We start from the raw sequence: 19,317 nt of genomic DNA on the forward strand, positions 1-19,317 counted from the left end.
AGAGCAGCCAGTTCTCGAAACTGCTGAGCTCGCCACCTCCTGCCCAGTCAGCCAGTCTTACTAATCACTTTCTTCGCTGCCATCTGGGTTTCGTATCATACTTGAATAGTTCACTTTAACTCCAAGATTTTGTTTTGGTTGGTTGGGTGGGGGGGGGGGCAGGGGTTACTTATTTGTTTGTTTTTGTTTTGTTTTTAGAGACTGGGTTTCTCTGTTACTAGCCCTGGCTTGTTCTGTAGACCAGGCTAGCCTCAAACTCACATCTGCCTGCCTCTCTCTGCCTCCCAAGTGCTGGGATTAAAGGCATTCGCCACTACCACCTGGCCCGAAATTTTTTTTTTTAATTCTCTGTTTTCTCTCTTTTGTAATTGGACAAAAGTTACAATCAGTTGTGAGCCATCATGCTGGGTGCTGGGAAGGAAACCTGGGTCTTGTGGAAGAGCAGTCAGTGGTCTTAACCACTGTGCCATTTCTCCAGCCCCATTTCAACTTTTATGGTCTATTAATTTTATATTGAAATATTTGTTCTACTTTTCTTTTATCTTTTCTCATTTCCCACAGCTAGCTAGTTACCAACAGTATTTACTGAATTTCTGCACCATTTTTCAGTGTCATCCGTGTGATTAAATCAGGTTTCCTTGCGTATTTCATCTCGGCCCCTGGCTCTGCCCCTGTGTTTAGTATACCTCAGTCTCTGCCGGGATTTGGTGACTTTTTTCCCAGATACCCAAAAAGAACTTTTTTTTTTATCTGTCTGCTGCTTCTAGATGAGTTTAGGGACCACCCTCCAAAATGGCTCTTATGTAGGTAACATCTGATACTTTGGTGGATTTATGGTTTCACTTGGAGCAAACCTCCATCTTTACAATACTGAGTCATCCTACCCAAGGAGAAAAGTAGACAATATCTTCATGTAAGTCTTCTTATATATCCTGCAGTGGTGGTGTAAAGTTTCATCTGTTGCGGCTTGCTCACTTCTTGCATGAATTCATTCCAAAGATTTAAATTTTCAAAATTTGTCGGGCGGTGGTGGCGCATGCTTTTAATCCCAGCAATTGGGAGGCAGAGGCTGGTGGATCTCTGTGAGTTTGAGGCCAGCCTGGTCTACGAGAGCTAGTTCCAGGACAGGCTCCAAAGCCACAGGAAAACCCTATCTCAAAAAAAAAATTTCAAAATTTAAAATATTACATATATATAAAGGAGTGATAGTAGGTATTTTAAGTATTATGACGATGAAGAGTACAGTTTCTACTCTTATTTTCTCACCGGTTATTATTTTATACAAGAATTGATTGCCTGTTCTAATAGCTATCAGGAAATAATCTTGGCTTTCCTAATCCTTCTAACACTGAAAAAAAAAATCCCCTGAGAACGGACATCACATTGCTCATCCCGCAGATGGACCTGATGGAACTCTTCATGAGCAGGCAGCATGCGAGTGTAAAGAGAGAGAGCGAGGTGCAAGCGCTGCCAGAGCAAAGCCGTGGCAGGAAAAACAGTCCACACAGAGAGAGAGAGAGCCGACTGCGTCTTCAGAGGCGTGTTCCGGCGCTTTGGAGCAGGCGTAGAAAAGTCATCTTTTGCTCAGAGAAGTGAGCACCTTAAATCACAGAGCCAAGCATCTTCCTGCGAAGGACGTGGAAGGAGAACTCAGGGCCCTCTCCAGACAGCCAAGGGACCTTCAAGCTCCATTACCCACACCATCGAGTATTTTCGAACTTCTTAGACACCGAGAGCGCGGTGTCTTCTGGGAGAGCCCCAGAACTCAGCCCAGAAGCGGGCTTCCCAGCAACTTCTTACGTAATTGAAAGCTGGAGAGTTATCCTGGAAGGGGTGTGGGCTCTGATGCGCCCAGCGGGTTACGTTTTAGAGTATTTACAACGTGACGCTACGAAACCAAGAGTTTGGAAACCGGTATCGAGACGAACACGTGAAAGCTGTGACAGAACAGCCACCACCCAGACACCGTTCTGTGGCAGAGAAAAAGGAATGAACAACAGGCAGGAACTCTGCCTCAAACTGGTCTAGTGATTTCTAGAGGGTCCATTAGGTTTTTTAACCTTTGTATTAGCAAGAACTAAGCATTTTACCTTCTGCTACACTCTTAGGCTATATAGCCTTTAGTATCTCATTTAGGCACTATGTAATATATATATATATATTCTTTTTTTTTTCCTCAACCAATTTTTCCAATGTTAAGCTTAAAGGACCAATCAAGGACTCAGAGATGGCCCAGCAGGTTAACCTGCCTGCCACCAAGCTGGATACCTCGAGTTCAATCCCTGGGACCCACATGGTAGGAGGAGAGAACAGGCTTCCTCCAGTTTTTCCCTAATTTCCATTCCACATGCATGCTGGGGTATTTAAGGACATGTGTATACACATATATTCACATACACACAAGATGAATAAATGCAAAATAAAAGGAGGAGCCAAGCTGCCCCCAATAGCACAGCAACAGCAAACAGGAGACGGCTGTTAAATGCCTAGTAGGGCTATTTTCATCAAAACCATCCCACATGTAAGGTGTTCCAGCCAAAAGCACCAGGAAACATTCACAACATTCCCTCAGATCAAGCGGAGGAAGGGTGTGCAGGGAGTGTGTGTGGGGGGGGGGGGGATCTGCAGAGGCTGCATTGGCTCTGAAGCGGATTCTCATACTTCCCCATTGAGATGAATAATCAGAGTCCGTTCTCATCGGTGTGTGTGTTTTCCCCACACCAGAAACGTCCGTGTGACCCAGAGACACAGCCATTCTGACAACGCTGAGAGCAGCAAAACCCTCAGCTCTTATGGACGCTCAGATCCATTTACTTGAGGGAGGAACTAAAACCAAATCGCCTTCTTTTGAGAAAGGGAGAATAATCGCCACCTCCAAGGTAAGCATCTAATTGGACAATGACCTGCTACAGTGATCCAAGTAAACCCTTCCGGTTACAGCACTTGACATAGGTACCCTGGGAAGAACTTGGGTTCCCATGAGGTCTGGCCTGTTTAATAATGTTGACAGGAACAGCTATTCACCTGGGGCCAAATCCCTGGTGTCAAATTCAAGCAGGCAGTGTCAGGTTCTTGGCTGCAGACTTAAATGGGTTGTTTCTCATGAAGAATATTAGAATTTGGAATAGAAGTAGGACTGTAGAGAAAACATGCGTTCTCTTAAAGGACTTGGTCCTTCCTTTTCCTCTAAAGACCCCTGCTCAAACCATTTCAGACTGGTACCGAAGAGGTTGAAGAACCACCAGGAAGAACTGTGAGTTCTAGAATCCTGAGTTTTCCAAACCAATGCTCCCTCTCGGTACCTTGGAGCTTCTTCCCCATCCCGGATCTGGCTTGGCATTTCACGTCTCAGGATATGTGACAAAACATGAAGGTCAGGGACACAGACTCTGGGGCAGGAGACGAGGTTAAAGCCATGGCATACATTATGTATGCCAGCTCAGGGCCTGGGACAAGCTCCTTATCTGGGTTGTGTTTCATCTCATCTCACGGAGCCTCTTGTGTATGTAGAGTGATGATGGTTAGCCCACCCACGGATAATCATGGCTAGAGTACAGTCAGCAGCCAGTGCAGGCTGGAGGTGAGGGTGATGTGTTTGCTTTCAAGGGCTGGGAAGACAGCTCAGTGTCTATAGTGCTTGTGTCTGCTGTGTAAGTATGAGCCTTCGGGTTCATACCCCCATTGCTTCTATAAAAGCACAGTGGGGTTGCACCAGAAACCCTAACTCTAGAGGGTGGACACGAAGAGAAAGGCACATTACTAGGGTTTGCTAGCTAGCCAATATTGCCAACAATATTGATGAGTTCTGGGTTCAGTGAGAGACCCAGACGGGCAGGAAGAAGGAAATATCTGCACACACACCACATATGCATAAACACACATACACACACACACATCAATAAGTTGCTGTTAGCCTACTGACCAGATGAACAGTAGACAGAGCAATACAAGTAAAACAATATGTGCCATCAAGAATTTATCAAGAAGGGGCTGGAGAGACAGCTCAGTGACTAAGAACACTTATTGTTCCTGCAAAAGTACCTGGGTTCAGTTCCCAGGACCCATATGGTGGCTCACAGCCATCATTAACTTTAATTTCAGGGAATCCTATACCCTGTTCTGACCTCCATGGGCATAAGGCACACATGCGGTGCACATATATATACACAAGTAAAACACCTACACACATAAAATAAATATGTTAAAAAAAAATTGGGGGGATTTTTTAGCTCCTGAGAAAAGTTGCATTATAAATTCTGAAACTCTTGGGCAGAGAGAGAGAGAGACACAAAGTAACTTTATATTCTAAGAAAATCTTTAAAAACAAAAGGAATAGATTCTGCTCAATAAGACAACCGTTTTTGAAACATTCTTTCCAGAGACATCCAAGGCTTGTGTTCTAAACCAGGGTTAGAGGCATCAACACAAAGAGTTCTTTATCTCAGAGGTGAGATACTTCAGTTAGCATGGAGGGCTGAAAACCAAGGATACCCCCCACAGCACTGAGCACACCTGACAACCAGACTGTGGGCTTTAATACTGTTTTCTAATGAAAGAAACCAGAGGTTCTCGGAGAAAAGCATGCGCAAGACAAGCCTACTTGTCTTAAGGTGCTAGCCGTAAGGCACAAGGACACAAGGGGCAACAGGGAAGGACTCCTGGTGGCCAAAACTGGAATAGTGTGAGCAAAACAAACAAACAAAACCACAAATTACTGCTTGCTAACAGAGTATAAGAGAAACCTAGTCCAACAGACCGTTACACATCCTTACCCATACTGTTACACCTTCTCTGGGGCCAAAAGACACCGGTTAAATATTACAGAGCACATCACAAGTCCATATCCCTTCCCGAGACTGAAGCCGCATGAATTAGGTCAGGTGGTGCTGGCGAAAGGATGGACAAGTTAACTGCAGAACGGAATATCGACCTAGAAACAGATCTATATATACACTACACGTGGTATCAGCCTGAAACAGGGCTGGCTGCAGGTCAGTGGGGGAAACAAAGGGCTGTACCACCAATAATGGTAAGACAGCCAGCTAGCTACAAGAGGGCAAAACACACAGCATAAATAAGCAAGCAACAGCTCATGACATAAAAACAATCACAAATGTGCAAGTCTGTGAAGGGTAGTTAACACAGAGGATCGATCACCAAGCTTAGGATTATGGGAAGATTTCTAATAAGAAACCTCTCCTGCCCCCTTGGAGAAGATATTTTAGACACATACTAAAAAAAAAGGAATAGCATTAAGTACATGTATTTAAAAATAGTATAATAAATAAGATTTAAATTAACCACCCAATTGAGATCCTGCAAACGATCTGAAGAGACATTTCACACAAAGGCAGAATATAACGGCCTGCAGGTACACGCAAAGTCACCCACACTACTGGTACCAAAGGAAGTGTGGGCTGAAGTTACTCTCAGATACCCTGACCTTGAAGTCTCACAAGACTAGGCCAGGATGAAAGCCAAGCAGTCTGGCACAAGGCTGGTACCCACCCCGGAAAACACTAGCACTAACTCGTAAAACCCAAGACACCCTAAGAGCCAGCAATTAAGCGGCTACACTCTACAGTCGAGAGGCATGCTCAAGCACGGCACTGTGAGATGTGGATATGGATGAGGCTACCCAACCAGTGTTCAAGACAACCCAGGTCAGGAACGACCCAAATGCCCACCGGCAGTAGGATGGGTGGACACAAAATAGACCCACATTCAGACACCAGACGACAGTGAGCGTTCACTGGGTGACTCTCACGAGCTGGTTTGGAACAGGAAACAAATCATCGCACGATAAAACATTAATTATTCCATTCACATAAAACTCGAAAATGGGCAAGTCTAAACAACCAATTGCTGAGAAATACAAACACGGATGTTGTGAGCCTAAAGAAAACAAAGTATGATTCTAAAGTTAGGATGCTGAGTGCTCCTATGTGGAGGGCAGCAGCTAGAGCTGGGCAGGAAGTGCTCTCTGGTTTTTGTTTTGTTTTTTGTTTAACCATGTCATTCTTTAAAACACCCACCAGTGTTTTAGAGATTCGGCTAAATGCTGTCAAACTGAAGAAAAAGATTCCAGATGTGTTCCCTGGGCTCCTGGGCCTTCACGTTCGGCTCTTGCCTTCTGTTTTGGTACCAGCATCAGTAGAGGCTGGTCCACGGGATCTTGAGCACAGAGCATACTCTACCACAGCACAAGCTACCGTGCCTTGTCACCTCCCATACACAGATGCCGTGGGCATCGCAGCCTGACACATTCCTGGACTTTCTGGTGTTTGTTATTGTTGGTTTTTGGCTTTGAGCTTTTGGCATTTAGGATATTTTGGATTTTTGTTATCTAGGATTTCAAGTTCTGTCATTTGGTTTTTTATTTAAAAAAACAATTCTGGTTCGATTTCAACAACAACACTAATTGCAGAAAGTTTACAAACTCATGGAAATTAAACCATGCTCAACTGAATCATCACTGGATCAAGGAAGAAATAAAGAAAGAAATTAAAGACTTCCTATAATTCAATGAAAGCTAAAGCACAACATATCCAAACCTATGGGATGCAATGAAGGCAGTGTTAAGAGTAAAGTTCATAGCACGAAATGCCTACATAAAGAACATGGAGAAATCTTACCCAAAGACTTAAAGAAAAAAAACTTCTGTCCATATTTTTTGACCCATTTAAAAGTAGGGTAGCTTTTAGGGTTGTATGTAAGAAATCAAGCACTTTAAGTTTTAGTAAAATATTCCATTTCAAATATAAATATATGTCTGTAAAATTTTAGAAAAATGTTTACTTAGTATGGTAGTTAAAAGGAAATGGTCCCTCCAAAGGAAGTGACACTATTAGGAGGTGTGGCCTTGTTGGAAAAAGTGTGTCACTGCGGGGGGGGGGGGGGGGGAACTTTGAGGACTCCTTTGCTCAAGCTACTCAGAATATTCAGTCTACTTCCTGTTGCCTGCATTATCAACATGGAGAAGCTTTTTCTTCAGAACCATGTCAGCCTGCACACCACCATGTCCCATCATGATAATAATGAACTCATAAGTAAGCCACTCAAATTAAACATTTTCCTTTCTAAGTGTTGCCATCGTCATGGTCTCTCTTCACGGCAATAGAAACCCTCAGACATTTAGTATACTGCAAAGAGAGCTGAGGGCATGGTGCTAATGAGAACCTGTTCCAAACACATTTTTATCTAGAAATGTCAACTTTATTAAAAATGTTAGATGACAGAGCTTTGGGTGGTTTGCTGCCCTAGTTGGTGGGGGCTGTGGGATGTTCTGGGATACAGGAAGTCCTCTTTTGTAGCTCTTGGCTACAAAAGCTTCCTGGGAAACCCAACACTCCTCTCTCAGCACACCTCAAGGCTGGCAAACTGGTTTTCTATCTTGACCTGGCAGTGTCTACCCCAGCACAGCGATACGAATGAGCCTGAGGCCAGTCCTGGTCAGGAGAGGACAGCATCCTGGCTTCTAAGCAAAGGCTGCTGCAGGTCTGAAGAGCAGGAGGTAGGAGCCATGCTGGCCCAACATCAAAGGTTTGGCCACTCAGCACACTGTCCAGACATCTCCTGTCTTTCCCACCCTCCCCACATGGTGCCATGCTCAAGTGGATATTCATCACAACCTCTCTCCTATCACCCCCGGCTCACCCCCATCTCTGGCTCTGGTAGGGAACTTTCTCCACCAGAAGTGCCTCATACCCAGGTCATTCTTCCTTACCCTGCCTCTGACAGGAGTCACCCATCAGAACCCTCCTAGGGTCCACCATCCCACAGTCCTGTCTGTGCACATCATCCCAGCCTTTCCCAGATTCTTGTCTGCTCTGGACTACGTTCTTGTACAGCTTGTATGGCTGTGAGGGAAAGGGTGAGGCGGGGTAAATGCTCCCCAAACAGCTCTCCAAGATACACCTCTTGTACTTTCTCATAGTTCCCACAGGGCTTTGCCACACACAAAGCCTATTTAGTAACTGGATGGCAGAGAACTAAGCAAACCAATTTCTTTCTTCCTACCTAGAGGTCCTATTTTTACTCTGCTCCCAGATGCCTCTTCTTCATGAACAACCTCCTCTCCAAGAACAGATTCCTGACTCATGACAGCAGCTCCTGCAATCTCTGTCAGTGCTCCCCCCTCTAGATACTCCCCTTCTCTCTCAGTGCTCCTCCTCTCTCAGTGCTCCCCCCCTCCGTGCTCCTCCTCTTCTCTCAGTGCTCCCCCCTCTCAGTGCACCTCCTCTTCTCTCAGTGCTCCTCCTCTCTTGGCGCTCCTCTCAGAGGCCAGCGCATCACTGTAAAGCTTAGAGACAATCATGCCACAGAAGACAAAACAAGTCTGTCTGTCATCATCCCTAGGACTCTGCTGGTTCCATGGATGGGGAGATGAGGGGAATCCTGGTCAGAGGTCAGTGACAACAAGGTCCCCTCAAACTCATGACTCACCATCTGAGAAGGTGGGCCCCTTTCTTTCCCAAGCCCTCATTCTCCCTGTCGCTGTTGTTGGGTAACTTCGCACTGATACCCCTCATAAGATAAAATAACCCTGGTCTGATGGCCTTGTAACCAGTCCTTTCTCTGGCTCTCCTCCTCCCCCTGGAAGGACGTGGGACACCAAGAGGTGACCTTGGAGCTCAGAAAGTGACTCACACGACACAAGAACCCATTAGGCAGAGCTAGCATCCAAGAGACTGAGAAAGGCTTTCTGGAATCATCCAAAGGGATTTGTACAGTCAAAAGTTCCCAATCAGAAAAACAAGGCCAAACGAAGATCTGCTGTGAGGGGAAGAGGAAGCTTGACCCAAGCTGCGGGTCAAGGCTGGCTTGTGAAGGAAATACAGGGAGCAATGCTGGCTTACAGACCAAGGGCAGGAGCAGGCAACACAGGTCTCTCTACCCACGACATTGAAGAGGCTGGCCCCAGCCCTCTGAAGCAGAAGATTCCTGAAATACCTGCAGCTTGTCTGATGCACATACCACTGCCAGGGCACCTCATCCCAGTGTAGTCAAAGGCAACCAAGTACAGGGTGGGTGTAAGGGAGCCCTCATTCCAGGAGGTGGTTTCTTCTTAACCGGGTGTGGACAAACTCATCTAATCTCACATTTTCTCCTAACAATCATCCGTATATGAAATCCGTAGGAAGAGGGGCAGAGAGCGGCTGGAGGTGCTTCTGTGGGAGGCCCTAGTGGTGGGAACGATACATGGGATCTCAAAAAGTATGTGATTCTGTTTTCCACAGGACCTGGATGGCACAAGAGACCTGGTGCATGTGGCCTGTCGTCAGAGACCAGGACAGACCAAGACAGGCTCTAGGCCCTCCCTATCACCTTCTAATTGTAAACCCTGACCACTCGGGGCAGGGTTTTCCCAGGGACCCTTGGAAACATTTGGAAAAGTCTCTGTATCTCTATCTCTTCGTGTGTGTTGAGGGTGGAGACTCTATATGTGTGCATGTGTGCAATGAGCGTGTGGAGGCCACAGATGGGCAATGGGTGCCTTCCTCCTACAACTGTACACCTTACCTGTTGAGACAGGGCTTCTCACTGGACCTGAAGTGTACCCGTCTGCACTCACGACCACCGCCACCAACAACAACCAATCACCAACATCACCACCACTACCACCGCTGCCATCACCACCAGAATAACAGGTGCATGCAGCAGTGCCATCACCACTACAGCCGCCACTGCCACCACCAGAGTGACCGGCGCATGTAGCCATGCCTGGCTTTTCTGAGGGTGCTGGGGATTTGAACTCAGATCCTCATGCTTGTGTAGTAAGAACTCTGTTCACTGATCTGTCTCCCTAGTCCCCACCTTGGTGTGGTGTGGGTCACAAGACAACTTCAGCTGTCAGTCTCAAGAAGGCCAACCATCTCATTTGAGAACTTTTACAGTTCAGAAGGGCCCTAGTGAGGCTAAACTGGCCCATGATCTCCAGGGATCTGCCTGTACCCACCTCGCCAGCCCTGAGATTGCAAATGCACGGCCCACACCTGGCATTTCTGCATGGATTCTGGGATTCTAGTCTTCAGGTTTGCAAGACAAGTGCTTTATTGCTTCAGCCATCACCCCCAAACCCCTAACTTTCTTTTCCAACTGATACTTAATCTCAGCCACCGGCTCTCAGACTCACATTTCCTAAAAGTTCCCTATGGATCCCTATGTTCACGGCATTTCTAAACCACGGAGGAAAGGTTATCTAATTCTCTTTTTATTGTTCCAAAATTCAGTTGTCTCAGTTCTTCATCAGGTCTAGAAGGCCATGCAGCATCCTTCTGGGCTCCCCTGACTCAATGAAAGGAAGATTCCTTTTCTATCGAGAACCCAAGCCCACCTGCCTGCGGGGAGCTAAGGATGCCTGGAATGAGGCTGGCCAAATGCGACCTGCTCTGCACACGTGGCAGCCTCACAACGATCTTGATCAGTTTCCTCTCCACATTTGCACTGTTACGGCTCCACAAGCAGCTGCCACCCCAGTCCTCCCATGTCTGGGGCACTTAAGGTTCTTATTTTCTTTCAATATCGGAAAGTCCTTTAAATGTCCCCAATTTTGCAATCCTTTGCATCAGCAGATGCTTGGGTGTATGTGGGGGGTGGGAGGTTGGAGGAAGCAGTCAGGCTTCTGGGACCCGGGCCAGAGCTCTTATCCAAGGTCAACGCTGGCAGTCAAGGCAGGGGAGGGAAAGAAGGAAGTGATACCCAGTGAGAGACCCCGGGAGCGTCTTCCCACAGCCATGCAGACTGCAAGCCTCGGGCTGAGAGCCGCTGCCTGTCCTAGCTTCGTCATGGGGGTCCCCATCATCTCACTTTCATACGTGTATAGGACGAATTCCAATCGCACGCACTTCTCCACCCTGCCTTGTCGTTCCCCCCCCCCCCAACCATCCCCTTCCCCCTCCCCAGGCCCTATCCCATTTTTACGTCATTTTATTTTTCTTTGTAACTCCCCGGGTTTACATGGACTCGCTCATACGGGACCGGATATAAGTAACCAATGGATTGTGAGCAAACTCAGCAACCGCTGTTTCACAGAAGACAATAATTCCTTTTCTCTATCCGTCCTCTGTTGCCATTACTCTCGGGGCGGGGATAGGAACCCATGTGTCTCTCCCCCATCTGTGGCTGACCTTTATTGGCTCAGTTTTCTGCCACCTGCTATGGGTTTGTGAGTGCCACCCCAATGTCATAGCCAGAGCACTGACGTTTCACTGTGGTTCTGGTCCTTTGACTATCTTTCCACCCCTCCAGAGAGGGAAGTTTTTGTTTAGGGTTTTTCCAGGCAAGTTGAGAAAAACTACCACTAAGACCAGGAGCAGGGCTAGAAATACGGAATGACTTGGGCCTTTCACCCTGAGGAGCAGGACAGGCCTGTAAGACAGGCTGAGCAATCCTAACCCAAACATGCAAAACCCAAGAAGTCGGGGGCTCTTTTGAGAAACAACATGACAGTCAGAAAATTCAATACCACAAAACTTTATGCGCACACACAAAAAACCATTTACAATGCTGTAAAAAAATTACTCTCTGGATGTGTTTGTAAGGTACATGCATTTAGATTTAGGTTCCACCCCCAAGACAGCTCTTTATTTTTTAAATTTAATTTCTCCCTTGCATTTTCTTCCACAAAACCTTACCATATACCCCTGCCTGTTCTCACTCAGATTCATGGTGTCTTCTTTTTTAATTAATTAATTTATATTTTTTATTAGTTTTATTGAGTTATATATTTTTCTCCACTCCCCTCCCTTCTTCCCCTCTCCCCTCTACCCTTTTTCCCATGGTCCCCATGCTCCCAATTTACTCAGAAGATCTTGTCTTTTTCAACATCCCATGTAATTTAGAACCACATATAAGACAGCTCCTTATGTATATGAAAATAATTGTGAAATTTGAACTCCAAGGTACCCTGATCCTAGGCATTCTGGATGAGGACTACTGAACCTCTACTCTCTTCTGAGGCACACATGCCCACGAAGCATGCCGACTAAGGGACAGGTGTCTCTTTGGCCGAGCCCTCTGCTCTAGATGCCTCCCTCGGGCTCTGCTGGATTTGAAAGGCTGAATCCACTGCCAGCCCAGCCCACTCTGCAAAGATGCTGTGCACAGCTCTTCTTAAGGGCCAAAATGCTTATGCCACCGATGTCTGTTAGTTGAGATCATTTATACACACATACAGAGAGAGTGACAGAGACAGAGAGACAGATACACACAGGAGAGAGAGAGAGAGAGAGAGAGAGAGAGAAACTGTCCCTGAGTAAACCCCCCCCCCATGGATGGAAATATCCAGTTTTCTGGGAATTATGGAAGAGCAAATCCCTTTGGGATTAGAGTAAAATGAGGTCTGGCTTGGAATAAGGTCTGGGACCTGGAGATTTGGCTCACTCCCTAGAAGTGTCATGCCAGCAGGCAGAATCTGGAGCAGCCAGATTGGCTGACCAACTGCTTGATTCTCCTGCCACGGAGAGCTCTCCACAGGCAGATGCCCAGTAGGTTCACAGACCTGTCGCCCGCCAGACTATTTCTGTCTCAGGGAGACACACGTACTCTGGACAAAGACCAATGCGTCAGGCTTCCCCTTTCTTCTTTTAGAGTTCTTTTTCTTGGTAGTGGTGGTGCATACACGCTTGTGTACCTGCATTGTGTGTGTGCATATGCGTGTATGTGTGTGTGTGTGTGTGTGTGTGTGTGTGTGTGTGTGTGTAAGTGTATCTGAGGATCAAACTCTGGGCCCCAATAAGGGAGGCAAATGCTCTAGCAAAGGCCAGCCCCTCGGTGCCAGCTTTTAACAGCATTATCCTGTATTTCCTCTGGGCCTTGTATGTGCTGGGACAGTCCAGTTAATCACTTCACTCAGGATGCTGGCAAAACGTCAGCCAAGCTCTCTCCAGAAGTTCTGTTGTAAATACAGGTGAAGCGTGCGTGATATGCAAATACATTTACTACTCATCTTTTCCCGTCTAAATCAAAATTTTATTTACTGAATTTTTATTGACATAATTATAGATTCTAAGAAATAACACCAGAGGGGAGTGAGAGATGGCTCAGTCAGTAAAGACTCTGCTGTAAAGGCACAGGGACCTGAGCTCAGATCCCCACACCTATGTTTAAAAAAAAAAAAGATGGGTGCAGCGGTGTGTACATCTAAGGCACAGAGAGGAAGGTCCAACCAACTTGGTGAGAGATCTTGTGTCAAAAATCAAGTTAGGGAGCCACTGAAGAAGACAATCCTGATGTCTACTCTCCGCACACATCACCACCACCTTTGTTTTGTTTGCTTGTTTTTCAAGACAGGGTTTCTCAGCCTTGGCTGTCCTAGAACTTGCTCTGTAGACCAAGCTGGCCTCAAACTCAAAGAGGTCTGCCTGCCCTCTGCTTCCCAAATGCTGGGATTAAAGGCATGTGCCACCAGTGATGGGATCACATCACTGCCTTAAGAAGGGCATTGTAGTGGGCATCTTCTCCATTCCTAGTAGTCAAGCAGACTAAGGCAAATGCACTTCAAGTTCAAGGCCATCCTGAGCTTCCTAGTGAAAGTCTGACAAGAGGAAGAGGGTGGGCAGAGAGGTGGCTCAGTGGGCAAGGGTGCTTGCTGCCCAACCCAATGATCTGAGCTCCATCTGCAGAGCTGTCAGGGTGGAAAGAGAAAACCAACTCCCTCAGACTGCCTTCTGACCTCCATGCATACATTGTTGCCTCTCGCCACCATACGAAGTAAATAAAGTAAAGGGGGGGGGCGGGGGGGCGTGGACGGGGACACAGGGACACAAGTGGAAGAAAAAACACCAAGAGTCAAATGTGGTGGTGCACATTTATAATCTCAGCATTCAGGAGACAGAGGCAGGAGGATGAATTTAAAGTCATCCTCATCTGCATAGTGAGTTCAAGGCTATCTTAGGTTACACAAGACCCTGTCTCAAAAACACAACCCAAGAAAATATGGTCACATTTTGCAGACTGTCCCATAACATTGCAAATAAGATTTAACACTGACGTGTCCCTAATTGGTTTTCCCAGGGCTATTTACAGTCTCCTGCTTGTATAGCTAGTACCCATTTCCTCCACACTGAGACATTTCACCTTCAAAGAGGCTCTTTTAAGACTTACAAAGTAAACAGCTCATAAATCTCAGAAAGGCCCTGAAACTAACCAAATGCACAGGCCTGTCCTTCTCCTAGGGTTATCTAACTAGTGAGGGCTTCTGAGGACTCAAAGCAGCCAAGCCGCTTGGACTGAATCACTTGACCTAAGCCTCCCATGAGTCACACGGTATGCTCCTGGGTTCCAGCTTTCATGAATCACCATCCGTGAGGGCTTTCATGCCTGCTCCTCTAAGTAACCTCTCATTACTGATCCTGGAGGCGGTGGCAGCTCTCACAGTGAGGTCATTACTCACCTGCCTTTGAAGAGCATTGTGAAGCTGGGGTCTGTTTCATTCCCAATCATGAGGTAAGCCTATTGGTCTGCCACAATAAAGCACCAGCAGAGGCCCAAAGCAAAGGGGCCAACCAATCACAGACCAAAATCCCCAAAGTTGTCAGTTAAAAAGCAGCCTTTTCTCTCTGTAAATTGACCTACGCCAGGTATTTGTTACAGAAATGAAAAGCTCGTTCACATAGTTTTATTCACGCAGCGCAAGGCTCCCAAAGATTCATCCAACTTTGCAGTCTGGGGTGTGTGTGTATGTGTGTGTGTGTGTGTGTGTGTGTGTGTGTATATATACAGCAGTCCACAGAGTGAGTTCATTACAATCTGTTTAGCCAGTCACTTTCTCAAAGACATCTAGGCACATTATGGTTTGGAGATGGTACCTGAAACATCTATGAATATTCATAAATAGGTTTCTTGTGAACCTAAGCATCATCTCTCCACGACAGATGCCCAAGAGTGAGGTTGCTAGGCTAGATGGAAATCGCAGGTCTGGTTTTGCACGAGACTGTTGAATTGCTTCACACACAGGCTCTGCTCAGTAGCAGTACTTTCCGCCCGCACCAGGTCAGCATCAACACCTGCCTGGCTATATTCCCACTAACCTTTTATTACTAGTATTACTTGTGTGTGTGTGACAGTGCCAGGGCACAGGTGCACAACTGGCACAGAGCGTCTGTGGAGGTCAGAGGAAAACTTTGGGGAGTTGGTTATCTCTCGCCCCCCCCCAACACCACCAAGCATTGGCTCTGTTTCCACTTAGCCGTTTTGACAGATCAATAATGATCTTGAACGTCTCTTCATATTTTTGTTCCCCAACTTCATATTCTTTCCCCCATTTTCAGTCCTTTTGGAAACACTCACAGACACATTCAGAAGCGTGCCTTACAGCTGCGGGGACACTCCTCCACCCAACAAGGTTGACAAGATTATCCATCACTCGGGCATTGCAGGTTCAGGGGCAAGGGACCACCGGCAGCTTCTTAGAGGAGGCTGGGGACCCAGGTCCTCATGCTTGTACAAGAAGCGCTCTTACCCTCAGCGTCATCGCCCTAGTCCCAGAATGTGTTTGTTCACGCTTACCAAAAATCCTTGGTGAGATATTTCCAGGAATTTCATTTAAACTGAGACATCACTTTGGAGAAAACAGAAACCTTTAATACACTGCGACTACCAATGGATAAACAGAGCTACGCCTCGGCCGTTTTTCAAATCTTATTTGATTTTTCATGAGCATTTTGTAATTTTCAGCACACAGATCCTGTACGTTGCTAATATTTCATTTTTTCCAGAGCAAGAATAAAAGATGCTGTGTTTTTAATTTCAGTTTCTATATACTCACTATTAAGAAGCAGAAATGTAACTGAGTTATCTGTGTCTTGTAACCAACAACCTTGCTAAGTCTATTAAGAACTTCCCAATGTGCTTTTTAAATTTTTCCCTGTCGATAATGATGTCATAAACATAAGCCGACATTAAAAATTTTTTAGAAATTTTATATCATGATCATAAATGGAACACTAGTATCAACTATCACAAAAGGATGCAATTCTTAAAAATTAGAACAATTTTTAAAAATTTAATTCTGGCTAAAGCAGTGTTATTTTCAGAAGGCTGGTTCTCTCTCTTTCTCTCTCTCTCTCTCTCTCTCTCTCTCTCTCTCTCTCTCTCTCTCTCTTCCCTACCTCTTTCTTTCTTCAAAGGGAAAAGGCAAATATAAAAACAGGTGTGCAAGCCAAATCTGGTGAGAGACCTAGACTCAGCTATTCAGGAAGGTGAGCCAGGAGAGCATCAGTGTAAGGCAGTGTGGTCAACTTAGTGAGGCCCATGGTTTATTTAGCCACTCAGTGGTGGGCACTAGCCCAACATGTTCATGCCCTAAATTCAATCTCTGCTTCCACTGAAGAAATAAAATAAAACAAAATGGAACTAAAACGCGTGTTTTTTTTTTTTTAAACTTGATGGGAGGACTGGAGATGGCTGGGTGGGCAAGCGTTTTTCATGCAAGTGTAAAGAGTTAAATATGGATGTCCAGCATACATACAAATGTCATGCCATGGCAGGCCAGCTGTGGAGAGTCTTCTCCGGGGCAAGCTAGCTAGCTATACTAGCTAAACTGGTGTGCTGGGTTCAGCACACACCCTGCTTCAGGGTAGAAGGTCAAAGAAGAAATCTGACCTCAGCTTCTGACTTCCATAGGCACTTACACACCACAGACACAAAAGGGGTGGGGGAAAGGGGGAGCCTTTTCCTGGCCTGAGGCTTCCACAGAACATTATCTAGGATTTAGCACGGTTACGCTGTAAAACAAACCTCAGGAAACTCATCCAGCACTGGTGGCTCAGTGAGTGAAGGTGCTCACTGCCAAGCCTGACGACTGAGCTCGAGCCACAGGACCCATGTGCTACAAGAACCAACCCCCATAAGTTGTCTCTGACCCCTACAAGCATGCCATGGTAGTCACACACATAAATAGGTGATCGAGAGATAGATTAATTTATGAATTTTATAAAATAATCTTTCTCGCTGACCTATCCAGAAGCTTGATCAAGAACTACAAAAATAGGTCATTTCCTTTGTTGCATAATCAAAACAAGTGCCCTCTCGAATGACTGTGTATACAGAAAAAAAAAAAGACATAATGCCAGGCTTTGAACACCTGTGGGATCTTAATGAGCTTGATTCCGGTCTCACTGAGGCCAAACTAACAACGCAAAGGAAGTTGAGCAGAAAGGCTGGCGATTTGCCAGCGTTGGAGGCCCTGATGGTATCACTGGAGACGGTAGCTGGGTGAGGATGGATCGTCATCCTTTGGGGATAGAGTGGTTTTGAGTGATTTTACAGTCAAGGGTGAGAGGGGTGGGTTGTTAGCCAGGTAGTCTTAGCTGGACATGTACCCTGCGGAGCACACAGCAGGAGTCTGCAGAGAACACCAGAGAGTCCACCCTGGGAATGAGAGGCAGTCTGTGCTAACCTGAAGCTGTCCCTCATCAAGAGCCCCCGCCCTCCTCATCCCACAAGGTCCTTGTCAGATGTGGGGGACTGAAATACAGAGAATGCCCCATCAGTGTTTCTCACAGCTCAGCTAGAACTTACTGAACCCCAGAGCTAGAGGAAGGCCTGTTTGGATCATGTGGAAATTACCAACATCTTCTCACCTCCCTTTTTCCCAAAATTAACATGCTAGGTCTCAGCTCCACATAGCAAACAATCCTATCCCATTCAACTAAAAATCAATGTCTTCTGAAATTTCAGTCCAACATTGTGCATGAGCACACACGCACACATGCACGCACATCTGTATCTCCCAAAAGAGAAAGAGGGGGACTTTTTTCTATCAATGACCACAGTGAAGTGTCAGATGAACCCGCCTCTTTCACCAAAGCTGACTCTGTCCACTGACCACCCAAAGCAGGAAACAGCAGCCAAGACAGCTGCTTCAAGATTACAATAAAGAGGAAGTATAGCTGAACTAAGGCTGGAGAGTTTAAAGACTTGTCCAAACCCCAGAAAAATAAGCGATTAAGTGGCGTTCACGGGTATTATAAACCTTCCCGATGCAATGTGATACAACGTGTTTACAAACACAAAGAAACAGAGTAATTTACCAAATGCCACTTTAAGGACTTCTGCAAGATCCATTTTCAATGCTTATTTAATTTTGGTTTAATCTTACTTAGATGTCAAAACTAGAAGCACGATGTAGCTGTCTTTATGAAAACCCACGATGGGAATTCTTGAGAACTCAGAGCCAAGGGAATAGAGGCAAAACAAGTTTGCAACAGTATATTTCCCCATCAGTGTTTGTGCTTCCCAGGGCTTCAGTTACCCACAATCAATTGAGTCCAAATATATCAAATGGAAATTTCCAGAAATAAATAATTCATTGTATTTTATTCAGCTTTTACTATATTATATTATTACAAACTATTCTATTTTATTAGTTACTGTTCTAAATCATTTACTACTATGCTTGGTAATATAAAATAAATTTAATCATAGACTTTTATATATAGAAAGAAGTCAAAACATATATGGAGTATGGGGTAGACTATGGTTTCGGATATCCACTGTAGTCTTGAGATGGCCCTGTCATGAGAAAGGATGACTAATATATAACCTTCTGAAGTAGCATTCATTTCATAAACGGCCAGCTTAACAGGCTGGATTAACAGGCTAGTTCATGTCTCTAATACACTCTCTACTTGCTACAGTTTGATATGCGATTTGGTGTGTTCCTTAAGGCTCATGAGCTAGCAGCATGCTGGAAGAATGGATGGTGGTTAGGTCATGGTGGGGACAACCCTCAGAAGGGATCAGTGTAGTCTTCTCTACCTGGGATGGGTTGTTGTAAAGAGAGAAATCAGTCCTTGGATCTCATTGGGCCCCTGCCCACCAAGTGATCAATTCTGCATATGGCTTCCATTCCCTTCCTGATTCTCTACCATGTTGGATGTAATATAGCCACCAGCGTTCCGTTACTGAAACTCTAGGCAAAGCACAATGAACTCCTCTTCTTTATAAAAACCCAGCCTTGGGTATTTTGATATAACAATCAGAAAAAGGACTAAGACATAAGGTCAAGAAGTTCGGTAAGCCATTGCCACTTGGGGTGCTGCCCTAAAATATATCATACTCAGGTATTAAATCAAAATAGTAGCATTATATAGACTGGACTACATCCTTAGGTTAAAATCTAAGACAAACATGAAAATACCAGGACTTCTCATGGCCATTTGTATATGAAAGTGTTATTAAATGTTAGTTGTAATGATAACAAAGAAAAAGGTAACAGAACAACTTAGTCCAACAATAGAGGCATTGATACAGCTATGCTAGGCACAGCTACACAGCTAACATTCACTATTAGAGGGGCCATCAAGTTTCTGT

General features: G+C 45.5%; 1 protein-coding gene and 1 long non-coding RNA gene across 2 annotated transcripts in view; one reads left to right on the plus strand and one right to left on the minus strand.

Moving 5' to 3' along the window:
- Window positions 1-19,317, minus strand: part of Rab31 (RAB31, member RAS oncogene family) — a 120,670-nt gene that overhangs the window by 24,838 nt on the left and 76,515 nt on the right. The window lies entirely within an intron of this gene.
- On the plus strand, window positions 2,642-13,493 carry LOC126508331 (uncharacterized). The gene is made up of 3 exons (XR_007593778.1): window positions 2,642-2,879; window positions 7,406-9,026; window positions 9,240-13,493. It is a non-coding gene; the product is annotated as an uncharacterized lncRNA (long non-coding RNA).

This window comes from Alexandromys fortis, unplaced genomic scaffold (assembly GCF_014885135.2).
Source record: "Alexandromys fortis isolate MF-2015 unplaced genomic scaffold, M_Fortis_MF-2015_v1.1 scaffold_61, whole genome shotgun sequence".
In the NCBI taxonomy this organism is placed as follows: domain Eukaryota; kingdom Metazoa; phylum Chordata; class Mammalia; order Rodentia; family Cricetidae; genus Alexandromys; species Alexandromys fortis.